Genomic DNA, 14,096 nt, shown 5'->3' with positions numbered 1-14,096 from the left:
TGTGTGTGTGTGTGTGTGTGTGTGTGTGTGTGTGTGTGTGTAGGTATTCTAATTTCACATACGGTTGCAGCACTCTGAGTTCAAATTTGTCGCAGTCAAGCTCACCCATTCATTCTTTCGAAATTGATAAAAATGATAAGCCTGCCCTAATCAGGGTGATGGGTTGAGAGATTTAGAAGAGTGTCGGAACAAGATGTCCTATGGTATATAATTCCGGCTCTTTGCACATCACAAATTCTGTGTGGAAATCCTCGCCCCAGCGATAATCTTATCATCATACCACATACGCTGAGTAAAAGTCTACAGCAGATGCGGAACCAGCTGAAATAAATAGGCCTTCGTTTGTTTCCCCAGAATTTTACTTTGGATGTAAACATCTTGAAAACCAAATACAGAGAGATCGAACTAGCGACTCATTTGCCACATGAATCAAACTGATAAGCAAATGACCACAGAGTTTCGGAACCTTTGAAAACATCCTCCTCCCCGATAACACATCAATGACAGTCACTTTTATATATCGTACTTATGATGTAAATCGATTATCAATTATTCAATTCCATTCAATCGAAATATCATTGAATCCCAATAAAATTAAAAGTGTATTTTTAGAAATATCAAGAAACACTTTATCAGAATTAAAGATATGACATTTACTACTCAATCATTGTGCTCTGTATGTATGTATGTATGTTTGTCTCTGTGTACGTATGTATGTATGTATGTATGTATGTATGTATGTTCTCTTCTGTTTTCAATAGTATTTAGATTCTTCCTCTGAAGAAGGAGCCAGTTTCTAACAAAGATACGAAGCTCAATCGTTGGAATGTAGATGAAAAAGAAGTCAATTTAACATTGTAAACTTATGAAAAGTCTTGCATATTTTCACTGTTCCTCTCACAGATTGAATTTGTAATGTGCTTTAATGCGATTTATTTTGCTGAAAACACCCGGGTATTCGGGCTAAATATGACGATTGTTTATATCTCCTTTATTCAGGAACAACGTGATGTTTTCGTAAACAGTTAACGGCGTTGGTGAGAATAAAGATTAAATTCGTAGTCGAGAGGAGGTCAGCTGACATGCAGGCGTAGAAGTTATCTGGATACTGGAAAAGTGTTACATGTATCCTGAGGATTCGTGCCTAGCATCAAAATGCCAACAGCGCGACTGCTGCTCAATTCTCTGTGGACACTGTAAAAGCTGAAAGTCATGATATGGACAGCTGCAAGGGAGACTAAGCAGTTACAGCCAGCAGGACAGGACACACTTGGCGTTGTTCTGACTGCGTGCACATGCACGTATTCATCCAAAGACTGCGGTACAAGATGATGAAAGAGTCGAGCACAGCAATCTGGGCTTTAGCGAGGGAAATGGATGTTAGAGTCAGGGACATGAAGCTGGCCCTGGATGAGAACCTTTACCATGACTCATACAAAAGGCACAAGGAATAAATTGAGAACGCCAAGGCCAAGGTGAATCGCTTGATGAAGCCACAGAAGCTCCTGAACAAGATGAAACATTCTGCTGAGCCAGGGATAATCCAGTTCTTCTGAACTGAAAAGAATTTCCGCTAGGACCAGTTACGCAGCACTCAGAACAAGGGCATAAGCTCCCTGTAAGTATATTCCTTAATGCCCTCTCTGTTTTTTTATAAAATTGTGAAACGGTTTTTATTTAACAACTTCTAATTTTATCTGCTGTGTGTGTACGTACGTGAGTGTGCTGTAATTTTATGCTCTTGGGCGTGATAGCTGAATGTATTCGAGATGCTCTGATGTTGTTGGAAACAGGAGAGAGAGAGAGAGAGATAATCGATTTTGAAGATAATACTTGCGAGGCCGGATCTCTGTGATTTAAATAGGAAAGTATCAGTGGTGCAGTATCGGGAGAATTTGAGTGTGATATCATCTACATCTGCATCGCTGTGGAGGCATGTGAATGCTGTTTATGTATTTAGTGAAAAAGTGTTTGTAAAAGTAAGGTTCCTTGATGCACCCCACGCAAAAGAAGTGGTAGATTCTGGAAGCGCTGTTCTTGTACACTACACAAATTTTGCAAACTGTCCTGTAGTCTGCTAACTAGTGTTTCTTTCTAGATAGCTACTAATATAATTTAATTGAGTGAAAAGCTAGAAATTAGCTCGAAATCTACTGCTGACGTCGGTGGAACTTAGAATGTTTATTATAGATGGCTTTTTGCTGTTGATCTACTCATGTAGGCTGTGTGTTAGATTGGTCGGTAGGTCGATAGACTCCGAGCTTTGGTTGAGAAATAGGAATGTTTGAGTGCTTGGATAAGTAGATGATAGACATGATGACATTACTTCTCTTGATACAACGCACAAAATCAAAAGAACTCATTAAGAAGGAATATTGTTGACGTATTATACTAATACTTACAGAATAAATCATATGCTATTGCTTAAAAATAAGTTACTAAATACGGACACGATGCAAGTAAAAGTTAACCATCTTGTTTGTCTGCCCTTTAGCATGCAAGAGAGAATACATCTACATGTACCACTGCGTTTAGGTTTTCCCATTGAAATTATGCCATCATTATGAAATAGGAACAGTAAATATGTAGAAAGAATATAATAGAAAGACTTTAGAAAATTATAGGAACATATTCTGAAATGCAACAATCAACATAGAAAGATAAAGGTAATTATGTCTCTTAGTTTTGTTTGTCAAAGTTGCGCATACGACCCAAGAATTAATGTAAATGCAGTCACTTCCGTGCGTATTTACTTATCAGATACAGCAACAAGCGTAACTAGTCACTTTTATACGTAGAGTAGCATCAACAGCTTAAACCTAGATCGAATAACACCGTTCAGTGGTTAACACTTTCCAACCTAGGAGCAATAACTTTTAGTCAAAAATATCTGCTTGATGCTGGCCAGTCTGGTCCTATGCTTGCCCCAGATACTTTCCTCCTGGCAGTCTACTTCGAACCAGTTCCCAGCGATAAAAAAAAATTCCTGAAGATTATTCACTGATTGGATAATGTAAAATAACCACACAAGAAAGCTTTCCACGAATCTGTTCTGCATGGAAAAGTTCAGATTTTGTCTTTAATCTTATAAATATATGCTGTGCTGATAGCATTTGCAGAATAGAGTGTAAATCTAGTATACACTTATTGTAGTGAAACTATTTGGGCCTTTACTACTATATCTGCGAGTGTTCGTGGTAATATTTGATTTTTGTTTTATCTCGTTTATGACGTAGTATTGTGTACGCTCCATTTTCCGTAACGTTTATGCATCATTTTAAGTGTGCGCTTTTCTAACTCTTTCTAGAGCCGGGTGATATGACTTTATTTTGGATTATTTTGTCATCTTTTGATTAGCTATGAATATTCCTAAGGCGATGTTTTGCTCCATTAATGTGAATAAAATTATGGCGAGTTAGAGATTAAGGGAGACTTTATAATTACATAACCTTCGTTAGATAACGGAGCAATCAATTTTAAAACTTCAATGCACTACTTGTAAGGAATTTTATTGACATTTTCGTGAGCTGTCGCTGCTTTGTTTCTTAATATTTAATAGATGTTGATGGATATTTTTTGTGGCTTTTAACAAGTAATGTGTGCCATTATTCAGCGCAGTAATGTACTTCTAATCATTGGATGATATAATCGAATTACTCCTATCATTTTTATTTTACTGACTGATATTCTAGATCCACATATCACGTATCTGTGCTCAGATCCAAGTTACAATTGACATCACAATATCCACTTGAAAGAAACGTCATCTTCAGACGGCGCTCAAATAGATTTTAATAGACTTCAAAACAGATTAAAAGTACAAAAGTTATATACTATTATTGCTGTCCGCTTTCATGCGGAATATTGTTTTCAGTGAGAATTATTGTTTTGACAGAATATAGACAAGAATCTGATTTACAAATATTTGATATATCCGTAACATATCATTAGGTCATATCGTTTCATCGTCAAGTCGTATACATCTAACAAATACTAGGCAGCTATTCCAAATTATTTTACTTTCACACGGAAATGTTGTATTCTATCATTATTAAAACAATAAAAATGTTGTTCTAATATTCACCTATCGCTTTAATTATATTATTTTTTGTATTATTTCCTGTATGATAGCCAGTATAAATGGTCAAAAATCAATATCGCGGAATTACTAAACAAAGGTGTTGCATGGAAGAAGCTTTACCTTGCTTTGAATTTTGTTAAACAACAGTTCCATGTCAATGAACTGTAAAAAGGAGGTAGAAGAAATCTTATATATTCAGTAGATTAGAATCACTGATGGACATTGCAAGTCACAATACTTGATTCTGATGTGAAACAGAAATGTGTGGCAGAGTTCAACTGACCAAACTTTAACATCAACACACAGCTACTTGATATAGACAATGCCGTCGCTTAACACACGCTAGCTCAGCAAATAGCTAAAACTAAGTACCATGAATGTAAACAGTTTATCGCTTTAAACAATGAGGGCAATGAATAAATGTTGATCTTGCAATGCTGAGTTAAAATATTTCTATAGGCAAACAATGAATAACATGAAAACCCTTGCCTGTCTATCTTTCACTTCAATCTCATATGGAACAAAATCTTCAGTTGTGGTTTAACGATCCGATAATTTACAACATTAAACAATAAGCTAAATGGGGAGGTTGCTTCAGGTTCAATGAGTTATTCACGAGACAGTGTCGTCTGTTAAATCTATAACGTCCTCTTTTCGAAAACTATCAAATTATAACATTTTTTATGTAATTCGGTCTTTCGATTACATTCAAACGTGTTATATCACCTTCCTTCATTGAAATCTATTGAACCTACTCTATTAACACAGGAAAGATAAAACGTATTGGAGTGGTTTAGGTTTTTCCTTACTGTAAGCATGATTTTTTCTTGTCTGGATTTTCAACTCTACGTTTAATCGGTATAATTTTCTCGATAATTGCATTCAGGAGGGTTATTTTAAAATAGCTCATACATCTAAGAACATTTAAGTATAGTTTAATGTTTCAATGGTCTTCGCTGCCGTTGATTTTGTACTGAATACAATGATAGATATAAATTTCTTTGTCTTTAAGGCAGTGATATATTAATTGTAAATGAACTTTGAACTAGTAGTAGTAGGAGGAGGAGGAACTGGAGGAGGAGGAGGAGGAGGGGGATTAGTAGTAGTAACAGTAGTAGGAGAAGTAGTAGCACAACTACTATCACCACCACCCATACCACAAAGAGCAGTAGTAGTAGATCTACTACTATTACTGCTATTACTACTTCTAATACTACTAATACTACTAATAGTAGCAGTAATAGCAGAAGCAGTAACAGCAGATGCAGCAGCAGATGCAGCAGCAGATGCAGCAGCAGATGCAGCAGCAGAAGCAGCAACGGTGTAGAGTAGCAGTAGTAGTAGTAGTAGTAGAAGCAGCAGCAACAGTAGTAGGAGTAGTAACAGCAGAAGCAGTAATAGCAGATGCAGCAGCAGAAGCGGCGGCAGCGGCAGCAGTACTAGTAGTAGTAGTAGTAGTAGTAGTAGTAGTAGTAGCTGCGGCAGTAGTAGTAATATTATTAGTAGTGGTAGTTGTAGTAGTAGTAGTAGTGGCAGCAGCAGGAGCAGTAGTAGCAGCAACAGTAGTAGTAGTAGTAGTAGTAGTAGTAGTAGTAGTAGTAGTAGTAGAAGCAGCGGCAGCAGCAGCAGTAGTAGTAGTAGTAGTAGTAGTAGTAGTAGTAGTAGTAGTAGTGGCAGCAGTAGTAGTAGTAGTAGTAGTAGTAGTAGTAGTTTCTGTTGTCGTAGACGACGTTTTCTACAACTGACGCGGAGCCCAGTGGTTAGAGTATTCGGCTCCTGATCAGAATATCTGAACCAAGCAGCGTTTTGTTTTCACGAACATGGCACATCATTGTGCGTTGCATCAATCTGCTCTGCTGTTTGCTAGAACATCTTGAATATGTTGATGGATCAAATATATATATATATATATATATATATATATATATATATATATATATATATAAGGAGGGAGAGAGAGAGAGGGGGAGAGAGAGAGAGAGGGAGAGAGAGAGAGTGAGAGAGAGGGGGGGAGAAAAGAGACAGCGTCAATATCTGCACCCGACTGCACAATTCTTTGCGATGGTACATGTTACCAAACTTTAATCATTTGTGGATGACATGCTGCATATTGCTGGTTTTTCTCCCTCACAACAACTTTTTCATGTTCTAGATTTAACAATATTAGTTTAATTAGTGCAGCCTAATGACGACTAAAATATGTACCAAGATGTAGGAAATGTGAGCATATTCGACGAGACTAGGTTTCAACCAAAGTGGAATCTGATCTTATTTGACGCTGTGAGAGAAATTTCTGCATCAAGCCTATATGGTTTTCAATACAATAATCTCTCGCCATATCGCAGTTTGCTTATCGTGATTCACCTATCGCGATTCACCTATCGCGGTTTATTATTTAAGCTTACGTCGATTCCTCCGTGGTGTTGTATACATTTATAACAAAATAAATATATACAAATTTTTAAACTAATGATAAAATATACACAATACTGCTTCTACTTGGCAGATTTACATCCATCGCGGTGTTCTTTGAACATAACACCCACGGTAGTCGAAGGATTACTGTATATGAGTGGGATTCTAGTACTGAAGTGGATTAAATCAGTTATGTCCTCCTGTGGCGAGCAATATTGGTTTCAAATTTTGACACAAGGTCAGCAGTTTAAAATAAGGGTCTAAGTCGATAACATCAACTGTAGTGCTTCGAGAGAGGATGACAGGCAAGGTCAACGCTAGTGATGCTTGAACGCAGAACGTAAACACAGACAAAATGCCGATCCCAGTACGCAACTGGTACTTTATTTATCGACCGCGAAATGATAAAATGCAAAGTCGACCTCGACGCAATTTGAGCTCAGAACATAAAGACAGACGAAATACTGCTAAGCAATTTTTCTGGGGTGCTAACGTTTCTTATTTCTTTATTGCCTACAAGGGGCTAAACATAGAGGGGACAAACAAGAACAGACAAAGATATTAAGTCGATTACATTGACCCCAGTGCGTAACTGGTACTTAGTTTATCGACCCCGAAAGGAGGAAAGGCAAAGTCGACCTCGGCGCAGTTTGAATTCAGAACGTAGCGACAGACAAAATACCACTAAGCATTTCACCCGGCATGCTAACGTTTCTGCCAGCTCGCCGCCTTGGTCTCATGTTCTTATTGATCTTGTCAGAAGCTAATTTATAGTTTTCTCTTACGGTGAAAAATGAAACTCAATCATCTGATGTTTCTGTGTGGTAAGAAACTTGCTTCCCAAACACATAGGTCTGGGTTCAGTCTCACTGATTAGCATCTTGGGTATTTTCTACACTAGCCTTGGACCGACCAAATCTTTGCGAGTGGATTTGGTGGAGAGAGCCTGGGAGAAGCCCGTCGCATATATGTGTGTCTGTCTGTCTGTGTTTGTTTGTGTGTGCGCGTGTGTGTGCGTGTACATGTGTATGTGTGTACATGTGTGTCTTTGTGTCTGTGTTTGTTCCCCACCGCTTGACAATAGGTGTTTCTGTGTTTATGTCCCTGCAAGACAGCGGCGAGACAAAAGAGACCGATAGATTAAGTACACGGCTTTAAAAAATAATAAGTAGTTGGGTCGATTCATTCGACTAAACTTTCTTCAAAGCGGTGCTCCAGCATGGACTGAGTCACATGACGGAAATATAATGTGGTGAACAATATGGATCAAACTACCATGTATTGCACTCATACATAAAATATGAAAAGAAAAACATAAATTAGCGATTGAATAATTTAAGCTTTTAATTATATATACATTTTTAAAAAAATATTTGTAATTAAAATTTATAAATGTGATTGGGCAATTTACTTTCTGTCATTTACCGGAAGGCCATAAACTTGACTTAGCGTTCAATATTAAGTATCGAATATATATTGTGTTCTGGTTTTAGTTATAGCTGTGATTTGCACGAGAAAATATTCTCTGTATTTATAAATGAAAAGCGAAGCAAGCTGAAACGTGCTACAACAAAAATCAATAAAATGATACATTTAAAAAAAAGTGCAACACCAAACATCGTGCCTCATCTTATCTTACAAATCCAACAGGCGAATTTGTGTAAAATTAAAATTATCGCTGCAACCAAAAGACAATTCATTATTTCAGCTCGATATTCAAAGTTTTCGCTACAGCACTAGCACGACAAAGGAATGAGTTAATTAGTGATGCAATAAAAGTATAATGCGAGAGGAGATTGTAGCGGAGCCGAAAACACAGACATTAAAATCAGATAATGAATAAATACAATAAAATAACTATAAATAAAAGAAGTTACAACCAAAAACTGAAATGAGAAGCTATATTATGCACGAACCTTCACAATTTTTAGTAATCTTCAATTCTGATGAATATAACGCTGAGTCCTACAGAATTATCGTTAAAATCAGAAGCACATAAATTTGCACAAATATCGCATAAAATGACAAAAATTTATGGAGAATCTTTGTCAAAATTTCTATTAAAAGTAATACGTCAGGTTTTCAAAGTTTCTGAGATATTGAAAATGAAGAAGAACATCAACAGCTGCTATTCTGTCAAGACAATACTAAACAAGAAAATATGTCCATGCTTCTGTTAGGCAAGGAAACGGTTTCACAAAAGACTACACTCACAGTAGTATAAAAAGCTAAAGGTTGTCTAAATTTATCGAATTTACTTACTTTCAGAACACTTATAAATTTATTCTCTTTCTGCATATATAATATATTCACGTGAATTATAGCTGTGATATCCGTATGCTTTCTATTCCTGAAATACGAATTAGTTTTGGTGATGATGTTATTTTAAATATGTTAAAATTTGTCCTTCGTTATCAGATTGTTAGAAATATTTTGTCATTACTATGAAAAATGATATTTCTTGTTGATTCTGAATAGATAAGAATTGGAGATATTTGCTCGGTACATTTTCAAAGGAATTCATTATGATTTCTGATCTAAATTTCTGGGTGCTAATTATTGTTATTCTTACTTTTTTTACGGAATCATTTACTTTAAACTCAACTAATTGAACGGGAACTGGCCTTGTTCTTAATCTGCCTTCAAGTAATCAAATGAGGATAATCAAACTGTTACCAAATCCGATTATGTAAACTGAATTACTTGACAAATGAATTGAAAATTCACTGAATCTGCATGGATCAAATATGAAATGGTATCTTTATCAGTTCATAGTTTCTGAAGAATAGTTATTAATGTGATACAGAAAAGTTTATAGCTAGCTCTAACCGCTACATAATTATGAAAGAATAAGGCGTCTATTCAAATATGCATATATTTTGTACTGTATTGACTGTAAGCGCATATTTGTGGATATTTGAAGCTTCATAATAACACAACAAAACCTATATAAATAAGAACAATAAAGTAAGCTATATAAGGCTTAGAGATATTGATGGAGTCGTTTGTGTCATTTCAATAATTGCTGATATACATCCATTCATCTGGCTTTAGGTAAGGCCTGCACTTTTGTAATTGGCATCCGTAAAATTTGTTGCGAAATACGTGCCACGAATCTTTATATAAAAAGTAATTTAAAAATACTCTACACGTATAAGGTGACCTGAAGGAACATGTTATGTCTACCCTCAACGAAGCTTAAATAGAAGAGTCTGTTCTTAATATTAGCTAGGCATTCGGGTACAAGTTGAACACTGATACAGAACAGAATTCTACTTATTTTGTACCAAGACGCAGTAGACAGTAACAATGATTCAAACTATAAGCACTAAGATTTTCACTATAAGGTGATTCAAGTTATCAAATCGGACTCCATACAACAATACTAGACCAGTCTAAATAGAGTAACACGATTGTAACATATTAGAAATTCATCTTTCCCAATCACCACTCACATTAGACTTATACGCTTGTACACGTGTGTGTATGTGTGTGTGTAAGTGTGAGTGTGTGTGCAATTATTTATGTATGTGTGTGAAACATGGTAGGACGGAAAATGTGTTTAAGATCATCGTGTATGTGTGTGTGTGTTTGTGTGTGCGTGTGTGTGTCTGTGTGTGTGTGTGTGTGTGTGTGTGTGTGTGTGCGTTTGTGTTTATGCGTGTGCATATTTCTGTGCGTGTATGTCATTGTACTTCTATCTGTTCTACGCCTGACAAATGGTGTTGGTTTGTTTACGTCCCTGTAACCTACCGATTCGGTAAAAACTATCAATACACTAAGTACTAGACGTTAAAGTAGTGCCTCAGTCTGGTCCGAGTCCGAAGAGTGAAACAATTAAAAGAAAATAAAAGACAGCTAATGGAATAATTTGAAATTTAAAATAAATTATATTAAATTGTTGGTACGGATCTTCTACGATGTAAATGCTTACAAGAATAATTTTGTATACCTGTTGAGTTTGGTGGAACGGCATCAGTACAATTCTAATAAAATACAGTATTCATTCGTATTGATCCACATGAGTTATATAATAATAGAACTATATGCAACAAAGATAGTGTGACACCCAAAAGGATGCTAGCTAAACATTGCTAATTACATAGAGTTCCTACTACGTACATGTTATCTACCTGTGGCTACATTAACTGAGATCGGAGTTAAGTGCAGCCGTCATCGATTGGTCGATGTGCATGTAACAGGATACGAAACATTGCGATTCTGCAGTGTTTATCTGATGCCTAACCAATAGAGCTCGTTGTGAATCATAATATCAATATTATTTTGGTGTGCTGTGGCAAGAGTGACTGACAAAAGAAGTTGCTATTGATTTTTCAGTTGAAGCTATTTTACTTATCATTACGCCAAATATGCCCTTCCTATCTTCTAAATATAGTTATTGTGTATCCGTTCAAAATAAGTTAATATGACCAATAAAGTGATTCAAACATTCTGTCATAACATTTTCGAAAAGAGCTAAATCATTTTATCTAGTGACACACAGTAGACATAATCTACTCATAGAGATAGCCTCGTGATATAAAAATCAACTAAATCTTTATAAATCACACTATGACCAATTAAAAAAGGAAGGTCTAATATACAATAAGATGTGATGGTTGTGTATTGAATACATCTGAAAATAGATATTCTCATTCAGGACCCACTGGTGGCTACAACAACAGCAAGAATATAACAAACGAAATATTATGCCACTAACCTACACTAACGCAACGAATAGAAAGTTGTAAACTATTTCTCAGAAACAATAGCGAACTATTTCTATTTCAACAACTTCATTACACTTTCACTACACTTGCGAATGAAATTATCTTTGCTAATGCATTCTATGTACATTAACAGTAATCTATTAAAAACCTAAAAATCGATACAAACTTTTGGCTTTACAAGTTCTGACGATACAGTATACATACGTTCTTGCACATTGTTAAAATTACATTTTGAAAACTTCCTCTCAGTACCCAGAACATACGTCTATCCTGATACAGTGTTTACTATGTACAAAGTACAATCCACAGTGTAGGATTGCTTTCATATCCATCACAATATAATCTCGTAACACAGAAACACCTAAGACTGCATTACAACAATACTATGCTTATGCCATATTCTGTCTCTTCTGCTACTACAACAACGGTATCAGCATCTCTCAAGCCGTATCATCATACGCGCTCCACTCAGGCTCACTCAACCATACTAGTCTTTCTTTTTGTGCATTTACATCTCCCGTCTCAGATTTCTGTTCCTTTCTGGAATTCTTATCCCTATTTATTTCCGATGCAGCCGTCAACTTCCCTTGTTCAAACCGCACGATAAAGAAAACAGTATTTGAATGGTGTTAATCGTTTTCTGTGGTGCCTAGGTGAGAAATTATTCACAAAGCATAAATGATTTTCAAAAGACGGAAAAATTATCATAAGGCTGTGTTGTATCTCCAGCAACATGGTTAGAGTGTGAATATAAGCCCCGTTTCAGTTAAATGTCAATAAAATTCATATCAGAATAGTGTAATGGGCATTAGGCAGTATAAGCCTAGTTGTTACATGTTTTAACGCTTAACCGTATTGGCAGATTAGATTAGACAGACAGACAGACAGACAGACAGATAGATAGATAGATAGATAGATAGATAGATAGATAGATAGATAGATAGAAAAATAGATAGACAGACAAAGTTATCTTGTTGTTGATCCGTAGGAGCTTTCGGATTCAAGATCCTTCATTTAACGGTCTATAACTGCGAAGTTTCTATATTCCAAGTGTAAATATTATACTATCATAACGATATTTTAGAATCAGTGATATTGCTAATATTACTAACGGAATTGTCTTCAAATTTATTGGCCGAAAGGCTAATAACATACTACCTCAAATTTACTGTGATCGATTTAATTATGATCTCCCTCTGCACAATTTAGGCCTTGGTATTGATGGATAAATTAGCATCAGTATTACTATTACGAAGGTAACAAATCCGCAACGCCACAGAGACAGATTAAGTACTTTATTGCAATATTTAGTCATATTCATTTCGTTTCTTGTTATTAAATCCTGCAGAGCTTTCCGAGATGAATGAGCTATGTATAGGGAGTGAGGTTAATCGATGTTTTATCTCATGCCAATGCAAAAAATCAATATCGGTAATTGTGATATTATTTTGCAATAAGAATGTGGCGAGCCAGACGAAAATGCATGCCCGACAAAAATGCTTAGCGGTATTTGTTTTGAGTTCAGATTCCTCCGAGGTTGACTTTAAATTTCACCGCTGGGGACGATAGAATAAGTACCAGCTGATCAGTGGGCTCGATGTAATTCCGTGGACTAGGGATGAAAACAACTATGAGTGCAAAACACGGAAAATTCCCAATACAAGTCAACAGACTCAGCCCCTTAAAAAAGTTTTAAAAAACATATCTAATGGTTTGAACCTTTATCTTTCATCTTTTGTGTGTGTTAATCATTTAACTGCAGCCATGTTAGAAAACGGTCTTGAAGGTTTTACTCGAACAAACCGGCACACATACTCTAAGTTTTTAAAGTATGGCACTTATTGTAATGGTCGCTTTGCCATACTACTATATTACGCGGAGATAATCGGAACAAATCTGCTTTCAAGTGGGGTGAGGAATAACAAAAGCAACCACCAAACACACACACACATATACACACACACACACACAGAGAGTCACACACACACTCACATGCACACACACACGCGCGCGTTTACATACATTTACATATATACAACGCGGCTTACGAACGCTTCCGGATGCAAGTAAACATATTAAAGACAAAGACACTGATCCACCCTGGACGAGGCCAAAACTGTCCACCCACAAACATTAGCATCAACGGCCAACCCCTAGAAGAACTTGAACATTTCACTTACCTTGGAAGTATCCTTTCGAAAACCCCACGCGTGAAAAGGACGTGGAGAACCAGATGGGGGCGGCCCACTCCACCTTCGGCAGACTCAGCCGTAGTGCATTCTTCAATCACGCGCTGACCATCCGAACAAAGATCATGGTCTTCCGTGCCATTGTCCTGTCAAATCTACTCTCCGCTTGGGAGACTTGGACGTTGTTCCGCAGTGACTTCAATGCTTCCAGCAATCGAAGCTACAACAGATCCTCGATATACAATAGGAAGATCAATTTACCAACAATGAGGTTCTTCGCTGCGCCTCACTACCAAGTGCCCAAGCCACCATTCTTCGCCATCGTCTCCGCTGGACAGGTCACGTTCAGCGTATGGAGCCCTCTTGTCTCCCAAGAATCATGCTCTACGGAGAATTTGCAATCGGAACAAGACCCAGAGGAGGTCCGAAATTCCGTTTTAAAGACCAGCTCAAACGGATCTTGGTCCAAGGTAACATCCAGCCATCCATATAGGAACAGATTGCCATGCATAGGACAGCTTGCAGGAGTGCGATCCGCAATGGAGCCAGTTCCTTCAAGCAGAATAGACAACAGAATGAGGAGGCAAAACGCAGGAGAAGAAAGGAGCGACTTCAACATCCTCGACCAGCACCGACCAGCACCGATATGCATATATATATATATATATATATATATATATA

This window comes from Octopus bimaculoides, chromosome 9, assembly GCF_001194135.2.
Source record: "Octopus bimaculoides isolate UCB-OBI-ISO-001 chromosome 9, ASM119413v2, whole genome shotgun sequence".
Lineage (NCBI taxonomy): Eukaryota > Metazoa > Mollusca > Cephalopoda > Octopoda > Octopodidae > Octopus > Octopus bimaculoides.
Note: the sequence above shows the minus strand (reverse complement) of the source record.